The sequence below is a fragment of the Manis pentadactyla genome, chromosome 17 (assembly GCF_030020395.1).
Source record: "Manis pentadactyla isolate mManPen7 chromosome 17, mManPen7.hap1, whole genome shotgun sequence".
Classification (NCBI taxonomy): Eukaryota; Metazoa; Chordata; class Mammalia; order Pholidota; family Manidae; genus Manis; species Manis pentadactyla.
This window is the reverse complement of record NC_080035.1, coordinates 34,722,175-34,738,579: the sequence shown is the minus strand read 5'-3', so window position 1 is coordinate 34,738,579 and position 16,405 is coordinate 34,722,175. Positions and strand designations below refer to the sequence as shown.

The following is a 16,405-nucleotide window of genomic DNA, read 5'->3' as shown; positions in this document are numbered from 1 at the left end:
CTTAGAACATGGTGGAAATGGTTAGGTATTGATCTCTTTTACTTTAAATTCTGCTAATCAAAATTCATTTTTTTTTGGCCTTATTTGGAGAGATGATGTCTTTTCATGGAAATTCATCCAAAAGAAATTCAAATGCACTCTCAAAACTTATAAAAGAAATTGCTTATTTTAGGAGGATATTTGTTTTGTGACCTATGGAATAATTTAAATCTCAATTCCCAGAACATCAAACTGCCCTCCTCTTTGGCAGTTTTATACAGAGAATGAAATACTGTGTTTGATCATTAAACATAAGCATTATGTATAAAGAAAAAAGCCCACATTATTTTTTTCCTTTATTCTATCTTCTTATTCCATGGCTAAAGCCCCTAATGTGGAGATGGGAATTTTGTAAACTCCCTCAACGACAATTACTTCAGGGAAAATTTGGAAAGATAATTAGGGAAATTGACCCTTTCTCAGAAAGCTGAACTGAAATGAAAATATGAACTATTCAGGTCACGGCCAAAAACACGTGGAGCTAATTTGCAGAGGATAATTCTGATCTGGGGATGAGGAATTGGCAACAACGTGAATCAGATGTGGAAGCTGTACCAAAAGCCAGACTACATAAGTGAAGAGCACTGAACAGTTGGATGCAAACCACATCATCTCATGTGCTCCATCTGGGTCCACAGCAGGGTCCTGCAGGAGAGATGAATGCACTGCAAATACTCTTCCCCCATTCAGTCACTCACTCACTCCTTTAGCCTTTCCTTCATTTTCCATGTGTAGATAGATTGAACAAGACCTAAACCAGGCCCTACATTCTATGCTTCAGATACAGAGATGACTACAAGATAATCTTCATCTTTAAGGTATGCACAGCCTACAGCAAGAATCATATGAGCAAATACCGCACAGAGAGGTGAGTACAGTAAGGAAGAAAGGTACAGAGTGATAAAGCAGTAGAGATAACTTAATTCAGTTTAAGGGAAAGAGGTGATATCCAAGCTAAGTCCTGAAGGCTGAGTTGGGATGACAGGCAGACCAAGTCGGATGGGGTAGGACTTCAAATAATGGAAACTTGTGGACATGAGACACTGTGATACACGATGTGAATGATCACAGTATTCCATATGGCCATAGTATTACCATATGGCTACGAAATAGACAAAGTCCATATCCTGAAGAGATTTCCATGCCATTCTAAATGGTCTTTTCTTAGTACTGAAGGTATAACAGTAGACCCAAGAAATATTTTAAGCAGAGCAATGGCATCATTAGTTATATCATTTTTTAGCTTTCCCTTTAATTTTTCTCATTTTTATGTATTATGTACTATAACATGTAAAATTACACAGCAATACATAAAATAGTTTGTAACATTTTTACATTTTTGAATAATTTTTTAATTTTAATTTTTCTATTTAGTGCATTTACAGTTTCATAAATCAAAACCATCAAAATATCTGCAATGAATTATCTCATAATCCATCCCCACCCCAAAACATCCATCTCAAATGCCCCTATCCAACAGAGGGCCACTTTTCTAAATTGCTGAAAATTTTAAATAAATATAAATATGTATTTTATTTTTCTCCTTTCTTACATAAAGTTTAACATCTATGTCTGGTTCTGTGCCTTTTTAAAAAATTTAGTACTATATCTCAGAGATTTTTTTCCATACCAACATGTAAAAGGCTTCTTGTCCTTTGTAACTGCTTAGCATTTATAAAGGAATACTCTCATCGCAATGCAAAAGGATTGGGGACCTGGGAAACCGCAGAAATCCAGGGCAAGAAATGATAAGAGCCTTGTGAAAGAGCAGATCTGAGAGAATGGAGATATATCAAGGAGACAATCAACAAAATTTGAAGATAAATTGAGGAGGAGGTGAGGTCAAGAAAAGAATCAAAGATGACTCTGGAATTCTGGCCAGGGCAACTGGAACAGTGTTAGAAGATGAAGGTCTTACTGAGAAAAGGAACTCACTAAAGGAGCAGGTTGGGACACGCAGAACTGGAGGGAGATGATGAGTTGAGGTGTCAACACGTGGAATTTGTGTATCCAGGGAGAGCTGTTCAGTAGTAAGTATGGAGTTCAGGAGAGAGGTGAGAGGCGCAGTGTTTGGAATTATTAGAATATAGTCAGTGATTAAAGCCACAGATATGGTTAAAATCATGCAGCAAAAATACGAACAAGAAACTAAAAGGAGGTGAAGGTAGAATCCACTACATTTAAGAGGCAGTTGGAGGGAGTGGAATAAACACTACATGACATTAGGATTAGAACAGGTTTTTCTAAACCCTGTCCTACAGAGGTGTTCAACACACACACACACACACACACACACACACACGTGTTCCTGGAGATTCATAATATACATTACCATATTAAAGGCTGGTAATACCTAATAACTCATTTTGGAAAATACAGCATCAAAGTCTTTTTCCATAAAGACTGGAAAGTATTGCCTTTAGATCTGGAGAAGACTGCGTCAGCCCCGGGCTCTGCTTCTGAGGACCCTGCCTTGGCTCTCTCATAACTTTTGCCTTTCCCACGGAAAGCAAAGCCCACAAAAACAGCCAGGTATGTCCACAGGGTGTTTGTCCTACCCCTATCCCCACAGCTAGACCATGCTCTGGGTATCTGGGATCCTAGAATTTGCTGCCCTCATGGCCCTAAATCTGCACTCAGGACCTAGGTGGTCCTTGATATGGTCTATTCTCCTGAGGTAGGAGTATCCGCCCTCTGGTGTAAATGGCAGTGAGCCCAACTTGTGGTCCAGAAGTGTTCATGGGGAGTGTGGAAGGAGCTTGGAGGGGGGAGCTGAGGTATCCATACAGGCATGCATAAGAATCCTCATAAAGTTGCTGGGACCTGGGGGTGGGAGGAAAAAGCTGACAGACCAATGGCCAAAGGCTGGGGCCCGCTCTGCTCACTTCATCACATCAGCCAAAGAGTCTGGGAATTCTAAACTCAAACTAGTCTTCCAGGCCACTGTGACTGTAAATTCATCAAGTTGGAAGACAGCATATATTTAATTTAGCAGCATGTTAGCTGGATTTATAGCTTGTAAATATTTAGACATATGGTATATGGGCCTCTATTTGTATTCCTGAGCTGGCCCCACAGTTTATGGGCTTATCTGGGAAGGAATAACAAGAGGCCAGGACAACTGACAGCCGTGAAGAAGGGTGGGGTAACATTTACAGGAAATAAACTTTTTGAAACAAATTTGAAGAGAAGTTGGTTACTCAGTCATCAGCACGTTTCATTCCTAGAGCCACGAGTCCTGCATTAGCTCTTTCAGTCCTTAAGACCTTTGAGTTTACAAATTCATAAACTGAGATTCATGGAAATGAGTAATGTGCCCAAGTTCACACAGTTAGTAGTTGCTAGAGATTATTGCTCAGGCTACCAACTCTCAAACCAACGTTATTTTCACCATATCCTGTGACCTCAAACTTTGAGAATGCCAAAATCTTTTTTTTTTTTTGGTAAAATGAAAAAGAAGCATTCCACTAAGACAAATGTGTGGTGTCCAATTCAGGGTGCATTTTAAATTCATGATGCAGTCTTGACAAGTAATCAGTTATGTTGGCCTTATGCACTATTGCTCAGGTGTATCTAGTTTGGAAATTAGTAGTTATGCTCTGTGTTACTTCTTTTTTTAAAATTTTTTATTAAGGTATGATTGATATATATTCTTATGAAGGACTCAGATGAAAAACAATGTGGTTACTACATTTACCCATATTATCAGGTCCCCACCCATACCCCAATGCAGTCACTGTCCATCAGTGCAGCAAGTTGCCAGAGATCCACTATGTCCCTTTTCTGTGATATCTGTGTCACTTCTTACATAGCATTCTCTCACCAGAAAACCTTAGTGTACCATGAAAATCACTGTTTAACATTGACATTGTTGATCAGCATTTAATAACTTATTACTACACTCATTTCATTTAGTCCATATTTTAAAAAAGGAAAACTGTATTTATAGTAAATTATCTATATAGATTTATTAATATATAGACCCAAGGAAACTAAAAATATGCAATATAGAATTAACAATATTGTGTGTTTATTTCATAAAAGGGTTATTTTCATGCCATCTTGAGTCAGTGATGATTCACCAGGAAATGTTAAAAACAAACTTTTAAAGAAGTTGTATAAATGAGAAACAATCCATTATAGTAGGCTTATAGCTTTTGAAGAGTTTATAAATCATATTTCAGAAGACAGAATGCCTGCACTGATGTTGATTCCTGAGTAAATCCCTGATTTGACTGGATTAGGAAATAAGAGATCACTGCCTACTTGGTTTCACCTGAGATGATTATTTTGTGAAAAGGTTTAAAAAACAAAAAGTTACTTAGTAAAAAATCAAGGAAAAATTATGTGATACAAATTAGGAGCAAATTAGCATGGTACAAAAAAGAAGTTTCCCAAAGTTAAATATTTAACAGCGACATTTGCTCATCCTCCTGAAATGCCAGCTGAGCACTCCTCTCCCTGTCACTGCCACCTCAGAAAACAGACACCACCATCACCTCCATGTCCTTCGTGTGTACTAGGCAGTCAGGCTTCATAACCACTGTCACACCTCATTTTATTATGCTTCAGTTGATTGCACTTTGCAAATGCTGTTTTTTTCTAAATCGAAGATTTGTGGTAACCCTGCATCAAGTCTCTCAATGCAATTTTTCCAACAATATATGCTCATTTTGTGTCTCTATATCATTTTTTGGTAATTCTCCCAATATTTCAAGCTTTCCATTATTATTATATTTGCTGTGGTGATCTGTGATCAGTGGTCTTTGATGTCACCTCTGTAATTGTTTGGGACACCGTGAACTGTGCCGATATAGGACAGTAAATTTAATCAGTAACTGCTGTGTGTGCTCTGACTGCTCCACCCACTGGCTGTTCCCCCGTCTCTCTCCCTCTCTTTGGGCCTCCCTATTTCCTGACACACAACAGTATTGAAATTAGGTCAATTAAAAACCCAACAGTGGCCTCTAAGTGTCCCCCTCCTGGGGCTCTGAGGTCAAGAGACTTGTCTAACACCAAGGAGGCAGGGGGGACACTTGTCTCACACACAGCACACCTCAGACTTCCCAGAGATATTTAGGGAGGGAACCTGTGGAAATATCTATCATCAGTAGGTGAGCTCAGAGCATTGAGATGTGAGCATTCACTGCAAATGGGATCATATAGTCATCAACTGAAGAAGCCAGGAACACATAAAACTACATAATATGCATACATGCACACTGCATAATGAATGCATACAATTCACATATTATGGTGCATTTTTGCCATTTGATCTATTATTACTCAAATGGAAATTATAATTGTTCTTGAAATATGTCCTTTACTTAATTGTAATGCCACCTCAAGGTAAATACACCCCATATGTGTGCCTATAAGACATTCATTCAGTGTATTGCTAAATGATTACATAGTAAGTATGTGTCAGGCACCATACAAAGAACTAGGTGAGCATGTCAGATATCACTCTCTACTCTCATGCACTTTATAATCAAGGCCCATTCCAGATGCAATTTTCACCCAGCATATTTTACCAAAATGCCAAGTTCAAAGCATGCCAGTTTGAACCTGTTTATTTTTTACATGTAAGAGGAAATATTTTCAGATTTCATTGCAGCAAAACACACCATACCAAATGATAAGAACAGGGCCAGCTTCATGGGCATATGATCTATGCAGTTACTCATGGCCCACACTGAGAAGGGCCTCATACTTAATTTAATTCCCTGCTGTCATCTTTTTAAAGTGTGTCATAATTTTTGAGTAAGGAGACCCCCTCCTCTCCATTTTCATTTTGCACCAGGTCTTAGAAATTTTGCAGCCAATTTGGGGTCAGAACAGTTTTGCTGCTTTGTGTATAGATAGTGTGTTGCTCGGGTAATTGGCAGAGGACCTACTTAAGCTAAAAAACTATCCATTGTCTGTAAAATTCAAACTAGGTGTTCTGCATTTTATCTGGCAATTCTTCTCAGGGGGTAAAGGTGGTTGCCAGTGTAGAGTGCCAGTGTAATCACTATTACGTACTCTTTCACTCTCCAGTGTCTTGGTTTATGAAATAAACCTCATGGGCACTCTGGGTAAAGGGGCCAAGAGCCTGATGCCTATGACAGCTCAGTGGCCCAGAGCACTGGGAGAGCTCTTGTTGCAGACTGGGGTTCCTGTGCTCTGACCATTTAGAAAGACGGACGGTGGTTAGAGGCTTAGGAGGGTAATGGGAGAAGTGGGCAGGTAAATGTGGGCAGCGCCAAAGGAGCTTGAAAGAGTTACATGGACTCTCTGGATTTAATCATCTTGAAAATCCTTTCCTATGTGGGATTAAACACACACACAAAAATTGCCTCAGGTAGCATGTCTAACTGCTCACGGATAAGCCTTGAGGAGGCTCTCTGGAATGGGCAAGTTCAAGAAATGGAGGTGAAAGTCACTGAAGCATCTCAGACCAGCTGAGTGGCGCAGAGTTCGCCAAAATCTTTATTGGAGAATTTTTAACTTTGCTTTTTGAATTAATTTATATGTTTATTTTAATTCTCTACTGTTTTTCCTTTAGATAGCGAAACCCTATGACTTTGACCCTATAAATATAAATCCATAGATCACTGACTCGATTCTTCATCCCTCATTTTCTGACTTCTATCACTACCAGTTTCCTAAAGCTGTTCTCTTAAAATGCCCAAATTTCTTTTAATTGCCGTACTCAGCAGTAATTCTTAGTCGTGGTATTCATTCTCCTCCTTTGGCTTCTACTTGCTCATCTCAGAGCTCCCGTTTCCTTACGTTTATCTCCTCTCCCTGCTCTGCCTCCACGTTGCTTCACTGTGTCTTGGCCTTTTTGTTTGTTCCCTTTCTTTTTCTATTTCTACTCTCCTTCTGCAATGGCCTCCCCTCTCACATCTCCAACTGACACCTACCCATAGGTCTCATTCCAGCTCACAAAAGCTGAATGTTAGCACCTCTTCCCCATTCGGCATACAGTGGCCTCACCTGGGGATGGACTTGGCAAACACTGCAAATCAGCGGCCCTTCCTCCCACCACACATCTGGTTACACAGCACTCAGCAGGTTGTCCTGGCCTATATACAGGATCCAAGGCCTTGTCCAACCCGGTTCCAACCTGCCCTGCAGCCTGCTTTTCCAACTGTTCCCTTTTATGTGTCTTCTCCTCTGATCAAATGAGGCTGCTCTGTGTTCTCCCGATGGCTCTAAGCCACCCTACTTCTCTGACTTTGTTCATGCCATCTTCTTGACCTTCTCCACGGTGTCTTCCATCCTACTCTGGCCTTGCCTTCCAAACTTCTGTCCCAATGTTAGGGGCTATTTCCTGACATTTTTTGTATCCTAATTTGCATCACAGTTATTAGTATACTTGTCTTTTCTCCTTTACAAAGTCAGAAAGACATCAAAACATGAACCAATCTTTTTTGTCTTACTGTCCATTTTTTAAATATGTTTGTCTCCTCCTCTTTCTAGCCCACTAACTTAAATAACCCATACATCAAATGTAGGTTCTTCAATCACTGGATTTATTCAAATGGAAAAGAATTCAGACTTACAGAATGTCTTTACAGGATGAGAAAATAATTTGGCTCAGAACAATTAACTTTGAATCTCTTCAATTGTGTAAGTCTTTGAGAGAGAAGCCAACATTTCTAGTAAAACTATATCTTGTTTTATTGAAAACCAAAGATTTTTAAAAATGTGAATGACAATAGAAGAATCCTTTTAAGCTGGAAATATAGGAAGTCATTACCTACTCACATTAGTCATAGCTAACATATCACACTGAAATTGTTTCAACAAATATTGAGTCCTTCCTGTATGGAAGATGCAATATTATGTGCTACACTTCATAAAATACTTTGAATTGCCAGAAAATAGAAACCGTTCCTCAGTTTTTGTGTGCTAATGGTGCTGAAAACAAAGAGGGTGATTCATGTAGAGCAATCCATATTAAAATTTAAAATGCATTAAAATTAAATAAAGGGCATGCTTCAAGAGCACATATAATTTACATTTGGGTAATAAGAGAATAGATACTTCCTTTTCAGAATTTTCCCTTGGTATTCTATGAGCAATGTCAACTACTGATGCCTTCAGCTTATAAATGTAGTGCAGTCATAGAAACAGAATTTTAAAGTCTATTTGCCTGGTCTCATTCTCTTCAAAAAAAAAAAAAAAGTCCCTATTGTATGCCTCTTTCTCTATTTCCTGATAGCTTCTCTCATTTAATCTTACTGGTACTGACAGTGGTTGGTGTGTGTGTGTGTCTGAGCTAGGAAATGTACAGGGGAGCAATGTGGTAATTCTTGAGCTGTCACACTCTCAAATTACACACATACAAAAGAGGACTGCATTAAGACATGGAACATTCCACAAAGTCAATGAGATCCAACTTAATTTCATGGAAGTGTTGTGTGATAACACTGGAACCTGGATTTCTTATGAGCTAAAGTGTTCGCACTGTGAGAGAGTAGCTCTACATCTCAGCTCTATGTTTTTGCAGTCCTTTTGGGCCAGACTTTTAAACTACAACCCTAATTCAGGTGGCAGGATGCAGGAGACTAGCCTTCAGGGGAAATTTACTCTGCAATTTCTCATCAGGGCTGACTCTATTCAGTAATTATTCTAGCTCTGGAGAAATCTTGGTTCTTAACAATTCTCCAGGAAAAGGAGGTGGGTGGAGCAACAACACTCTTCAACCCCCAGATTTGCCTGTAACTTGGAATCACTGAAGTGTGCCCAGCTTGCTTGGAGAAAGAACATTGACCCTTGCTGGAATCAATCCCTGCCACTAGCAGTCAGACAGCCTTTCCTGCATCTTAGCTGTCAGGCCTGTCTCCTTTTCCATGGGCCTGACACAGCTTTCAAAAATCTGCTTTGGGGAGACAAGTGTGCCAGTGCCAGAGCCACCCCATATAGCGCCTTTGTGCAAATATGAAAAAGGCAGCCTCTCTGGGCATGTGTAGCTGATCTCAGGGTGAATGGCCCAGGGAGCATGGTTCAACCTGGATTTTACCCCCACCCGACTATCTTCTCTGTTGGATACCCTTATTCAGGGCAGAGCTACATGCAATAACTGATTTTTCACTGTGCATTTGCTGTTTTCACTTCAAATATTATGGACAAAACAGCAACCATCAGGTTTTTCAAGCTCCATATTTGCAATTTTCAGAAGTACCTTGGTAACATTCCATTAAGTAAGATCTGCTGATAATAAGACTCCTGATTACACCCCTGGCTTCCCAGTTTGCCATATCCTGTCTGCTTCAGACACATCATTACCAAGGTTATAACAGATATATCAAAGATACAGCCTTACTTTAAGGTGACTCTGGCCATGGTTTATCTGTAAGACATGTCATAAAATCTCTCTACATTATCAAATTATTTTAAGCCTGTCTTGGGTGACTTTGTGTTACAATCTCTATCTGTTCCAATCATCAGGCCATTAAATAACCTTGCAAAAGAATTGTTAATATGCTGTAATTTAATCCTAGGAAATTTCTCTTAAGGTCCATGATGGTTACAAGAAGAAAAGAAAAGTTAATGCAGCACCATGCTAGAAATACATCAGTTTTCAGCTAAGCCACCAACATAACCCACACCTTTTCCTGTGTCCTTCGCAGGGATAGCCTCATTGAAGGCACAAGGCCCAGAGAAGGTCATCTCCTTGGAAGCAGGGGCCACCTCACATGAGGGTAAAGAAGGAACTCAGAGTATCTTGTTGCTGATTAGAGAGGGTTAAATGAGGAGCAGAGAAGGGGAAATGACTAGGAAAGACCCCTCGCTCTCCATGCTCCACATTCCCACGAGGCCTGGAATAGCATGGGCATTCAATGGGAATTCCCTGAATGATTGACTTGGGGGTCTGATGCACAAAGACCTGTGATATGTATCACCATCAGACTGAGTTCTTTCAGATGTGGAAAATCACTCCAGAGTTTTAGATCAGGTTCTGTCTGTTTCCTTAGATACCCAGGTGCTGGCACTATTTTAGATATTCCCAAATGGGTTATATTTTTCTGCATATTTGACACAATGGAAATGGCCTATGATCACATGTGCATCACTGCATAAGCAAATCCTGACAGGTTTTTAAAAAAAATCAAGAGCTATTTAATTTACAAAGAATGTTGCTATTATTATGGACATGTCAGTTCCAATGGATTAGGGCAGCTCATCACATTTTATAAACTGCCAACATGTAGTGACACTTTCCACTTCAGCAGGAGTTTCATCAAACTGAAGTGCTGGTTTCTGGTTTATAATTCAATCCATTTCACTGACTCACAGAGGGTGGAGTAAAATGACAAAGTCCTTTGGTCCTTCAGTCTCAGTTTTTCATATTACTGGGTGATTATACATTTATCTTCTTACCACATGAGGTGCTATGTAAAACCATGGTCAATAATTACCACCCTGCAACTGACTTTTATGTGTTCTAGAACTGCCCTCACATAAACATGTCGGATCAGAGGAAACAAATAAAACATAAGACTGTCATTAAACCGAAGAGGATGGGGAGGGAGAAATATCATGGCTGTGCCAGCTAGAATCCTGCCCGAAAGGAGACTCCAGCAACTTTTCACCCCCAGGTACATTACGTACTTGCTACAATTACAGCCTGTTGCAAAAGGATGCAAAACACCGCCAGACACAGCATAACAAAGCTTACATTGTACACACAAGGATACAGGAATATAAATAGAGAAAAACCACTCTCACTGTTGGAAGAAGATATTAACTCATTTGTGCTGGCAATTTTCTGAACCAGTTAATGCATTTTAGACTTTGGCCTTTCTCTCTTCTCCTACCCTCCTATTTTTTTTGGAATCGTGTTCTCTTATACTTTAGACCAAGAGGGTTCATACAGCTGTTGAGGTGTGTTACAGAATTAAGGCCCTTTTGGAGTGGCTGAAGGGATCCAGAGAGCACTGAGGTCATGTAACAGTTGGGAATTCTATAAAAAGGTACAATGATTTAACTAAATTACAAACTACAGCGCTTTTTATATTTAATATATATTCTTTTCTAGTTAAGCCCATTTAAAATGGAAGAGTTACATTTTGAATGGATTGTTGATTTGGTGTTTGAACGCATGCACAAACCAAGTATAGCCCATTCTGGAGCATCTGTGTCAATAAAGGAGAATGAAAGTATAATGGTTGAAAATGAAGGTATTGGAACAATTCTGGATATTTCTCCTTAAAAAGTGTTTCTGGGTTTGTATTTAACTGTACATATGTTCGAGTTCTCGGTATTCAAAATGCTTCAAAGAAAATAACGAAGCTCCATTTCTGCAAAAGGGAGGACCAGCCAGCTTCCCCATCCCATTGACTTACCACATGACTCCTCCCTGCTCCTCACTTCACGTGAGAAACGGATAACGCTGCCAGTCAGTGTGGCACGGGCATTAATCTGAGCAAAAGCAAACGAGAAAGTGACCATGGACAGCTGACCTGTAGACAGTCAAAACCTTATTGACTGCATGTATACATACAAATACACACACAATAAGACCATTCTCTTTTTCAGAGGCAGAGTCTCCCTCTTATCTATTCCTTTTCACCCTGGGAGTGGGAGAGCAGGAAGAATAAAATTTCTACCAAGACAGTGTCCTATCTTGGTTATTCTAACTTAAGCTTTTCTGTCCATATTCTTTTTTTTTTTTTTGGTATCATTAATCTACAATTACATGAGGAACATTATGTTTACTAGACTCCCCCATCACCAAGTCTCCCCACATACCCCATTACAGTCACTGTCCATCTGCGTAAGATGCTATAGAATCACTACTTGTCTTCTCTGTGTTGCACAGCCCTCCCCGTGCCCCCCACATATTATACATGCTAATTGTAATACCCCCTTTCTCCCTCCACTTTATCCCTCCCTTCCCACCCATCCTCCACAGTCCCTTTCCCTTTGGGAACTGTTAGTCCATTCTTGGATTCTGTGAGTCTGTTGCTGTTTTGCTCCTTCAGTTTTTTCTTTGTTTTATACTCCACAGATGAGTGAAATCATTTGATACTTGTCTTTCTCCGCCTGGCTTATTTCACTGAGCGTAATACCCTCTAGCTCCATCCATGTTGTTGCAAATGGTAGGATTTGTTTTCTTCTTATGGCTGAATAATATTCCATTGTGTGTATGTATCACATCTTCTTTATCCATTCATCTACTGATGGACACTTAGGTTGCTTCCATTTCTTGGCTATTGTAAATAGTGCTGTGATAAACATAGGGGTGCATATGTCTTTTTCAAACTGGGCTGCTACATTCTTAGGGTAAATTCCTAGGACTGGAATTCCTGGGTCAAATGGTATTTCTATTTTGAGTTTTTTGAGGAACCTCCATACTGCTTCCCACAATGGTTGAACTAATTTACATTCCCACCAGCAGTGTGGGAGGGTTCCCCTTTCTCCACCACCTTGCCAACATTTGTTGTTGTTTGTCTTTTGGATATTGGCCATCCTAACTGGTGTGAGGTGATATCTCATTGTGGTTTTAATGTCTATATTCATTTTGAAAAGTAACAAAACACAAGGTAACAGGTCTGCCATTTGTCCCATTTTGATTCTCCTTAATGCTAAAGAAGGCTCGTTCAGAATGTCAGAACCCACAAAGATACTAAATATAAACAAGTCATTTTTGTTCATTAGTGCAAAGCAGGATTTCTTAAGCCCCTTTGCTCAGAAAACTAGTTCTAAGAGATATTAATAGATATACCACAAAATCAAGATTTTCAAAAGAAATAAGTTTGGAGGCATTTCCTTTTGAGTAACCTTCTTAAGAAACATTTTATGAACATTCTCCTAACAAAGGCTTAGGAAGGTATTATATAAAGCATCTGCTTTGTTGTACTCATGGTTTTCTAAACTTCTTGGACAAACTTCTTTTGAGAAATACCCACAAGCATCTTGTAGAACGAATGTTAACAAAACATATTTTTGGAAAGCACTATTGTTTAAAGAACAACAGGAGTAGGAGAACTATTATAACTACATGCAAAACCAAAAAATCCACACAAAAAGCAGTGTTTCAATAATACTTCAATACTCATGTTGAAAAAAACTCATTAAAAGTCACTAGAAAAGTGAATTTGTGAGCAAGCAATATTATGATTATAGTTTTGAATGAAAATGTAATACAGGCTTCCCAGTTTCCCTCACTATCCAGAAGTAGAGTCTTCGTTCCTATGGGACCTTTCCTAAGCTGAAACGGCAAAAAAGCACAGAAGCAGTTCCCACTCATTTATACGGAAGCAATTTTTAGGGCTCCTAGAACCAAAATCAACCTGCCTCAGGATTTTCTGACACGTTAGGACACATCGTGCTAGCCAACGCACAAAATAACCAAGATAAATCACAGACTCTCAAAGCCATGGTGGCTGATGCAGAAATGCTGAGACCGGCTCTTGCGGGAGGGGCTGGGGGGGGCCACTGTCACTGCTCCAGGAATGCGCTGCTTCTGTAATGACTCACTGCCAAGCAAACACTAAACGCAAGCTGCATTTTTTTTTGCCTTTTTTTGTAAAAAGGACAATCTTTGGATTTCCTTCACTTAGTGAAAACAGGTGCTAATGCAGGTCTTTCATAAGAGCAAAGTGATAGAAATCAAACAACAAAATACGAGCAATACCCATATATAAAGATCTCTTCATATACTTTATTCTCTTCTTAGAATAATAACATGATAAAAATAGTTTTCCTTTTTTAAATTTACATTTGGATTTACCATACTGAGTACAAACAGTACTTAAAAAATTAAGAAACTACAATACTGAATTTAATTTGTGATGCTGTGAAATTATACACCAGGCCAATATTCTTCCATTGATTTTCATTCTGTGACCTAGTAAAATAGTTCAGATGGAAAAAAATTGCTTTTCTTCTAAATTCTCATGATTGAAATACAGATGTTCCATGAGCACATTGCCCTAAATTCTTTTGGAGTTTGAAATTTTCCCAGGATCTCCACCATAGAGTCATGCTTACTTCACTCAGAATAAAGATGTTTGAATACATCAATTGCAACTCTAGGAGGAACTGAGAGTCTGACACCTGCAACACAATGATTCCTGCACAGAGAGATTTTAGATATGTATTGACCATCATCCCAATAACAGAAACTTTTGCTTACTCATGATGAGTCCTTCTAACTTGCAAATTGTTCCTGGTTTATTACACAAGTGAGGAGAGACTTTTGCTTCTCTTCACCCTGCTGTGTGTTCCTGCCCCTTGGGCTGGCTGGGCTCTTCTGATCACTTTACCCCTCTGATACCCACCCGTGGGCTCCAGCTTCCACTCTCATCTCTGCTCACCTGAGTCCTCCTACGTATCTCCCTGATCAGTTCACTCACCTCCAGGACAGAGCTTGCCTCTCATTAAATATCTTGTACCTACAGTGTCTCAGATCACAAGTACAACAGTAAATTAATAATATTAACTGGGGTCGATTTCAAAGGAACATTGGTTTAAAAACACATGATTAATAACACTGCACTATTTGCAATAGCCAAGATAGGGAAGCAAACTAGGTGTCCATCAATAGATGAATGGATAAAGAAGATGTGGTACATATACACAATGGAATATTATTCCCCCACAAAAAGAAAAGAAATCCTGCCATTTGTAACAACATGGATGTATTTAGAGGGTATTATACTCAGTGAAATAAGCCAGATGGAGAAAGACAAATACCCTATGATTTCACTTATTTGTGGAATATAAAAACAAAGCAAAACAGAAGGAACAAAACAGCAGTAGACTCATAGACACTGAGAAGTGACTAGTGATTACCAAGGGGGAGGGGAAGGGGCAGGTTGGGGGGATAAAGAGACACAATAATTCATAATCAAAATATAAGTTGGTCACAGGAATGATAGTAGAGCATGGAGAATATAGTCAATGATTTTGTAACATCTTTCTATGTTGATAGATAGTAACTGCACTAGAGGGAGTGAGGATTTAATAATGTGGGTAACTATTGAATCACTGTGTTATATATTTGACCCAACATCAGATTGTGCATCAATAATATGTCAATTTAAATAAATAAATATGCAAGATAAATAAAGCTAAAAAGAAAAAATAAAGGGCTAGAGCTTGAGGGGAACTATGTATGCTTACCTGCCAACTAATTTAAACTCTCTAAGAATCATCGACACATATTTTAATTTGTCTTTCCTTAGCAATAATCTCTTGGCATTTGCCCACCATGTTACATTTTGCCTGGAGATTTTGATAAAAAATACCCAACAGAAAGGGACTCAATTCCCTGTTTCTTATGTCTCCTTCTTAGCACTTCTATTAGGGCTTCTCCCTGGCCAACAGGTTCAGATGTTTTGCCTAGCCTAGTGACATTCAAAGGTTGGTGTGGGAACCCTAGAAAAGGGGAAGCTAAGCTGAAGCTCTTGCAGGAGACCATGAAGCCAAGACTATCTTCATAATATTATTAAAATGATCATCATTAACTGCTTTTTTTCTCTCACATTTTTTTCATGAGCTCACATTTGGAAACCTACCACAGGTTTCTATCAATAGAAATCTCTGATGGTAGGAACCAGTTGTCCAGGTTCAGTTAATGGAAGTTGCCAAGCAATGTGCAACATAATTTTATATATACCAACACTTAATTGTTACCACCACCATAGGAGACAGACACTATATCAGTTTTGCCAATGAGTAAACAAATTCAGAGAGGCAAGTACATTGGTGATCTGCGTGGCGCCATATTTCTCACAGCCAGAATTAGAACCTATGTATTATCACCAATGGTTTTACCCCTAACATTTGCCAGAATAATTACACTATTTTCCTTTTAAGAAAGGGATAGCAGCTATATAAACAACTTTCTCTTTACATCATGTGATAATGAGGTTTCCCTCTAAATTGTGTTATAATACTATGTGAGTCTTTACAGATAGGGAATTGGATGTGGTACCCTTCCGGTTGGTAGAAGCAATAATTTTCTAGTAATTTATGTGCAAGTCACCAATTAGAATACTATCTTCTTCTGATCAGAAGGATTTTTTTTAAAGAAAGTCAGAATTTCCAAGACTGAATACTCTCAAAATATGAGGTCCACTCTGTAACACTGGCATCTGGCATATATGCTCAAGTGGGGAATGTCTCTGAATAAGGTTATTTTTACATGGTCTTTGACATTTTAAGAAAGATTGGTGAGAATGTCGTTTTCTCTGCAGGGAGAGATCCTTGTGCATAAAGATATTTTTATATCTTGTATACTACTCTTGTAAATGCAACCAGAGGCCGCTAAACAATGGGGCGCCCAAAAAACAGACACAAGGTTCAAATGTGCTGTCCAAGCATTTCATGAAGATCAAAAAGCTCAGTGGTATTTTTGCTGGGC

At 39.0% G+C, this 16,405-nt stretch overlaps 1 long non-coding RNA gene across 1 annotated transcript in view; it reads right to left on the bottom strand.

The window, feature by feature from the left end:
* LOC130681389 (uncharacterized) overlaps positions 1-16,405 on the bottom strand; it is a 140,226-nt gene that overhangs the window by 60,412 nt on the left and 63,409 nt on the right. The window contains exon 4 of the long non-coding RNA XR_008994513.1: positions 11,379-11,454. This is a non-coding gene — a long non-coding RNA (uncharacterized LOC130681389). The remainder of the gene's footprint in view (positions 1-11,378; positions 11,455-16,405) is intronic.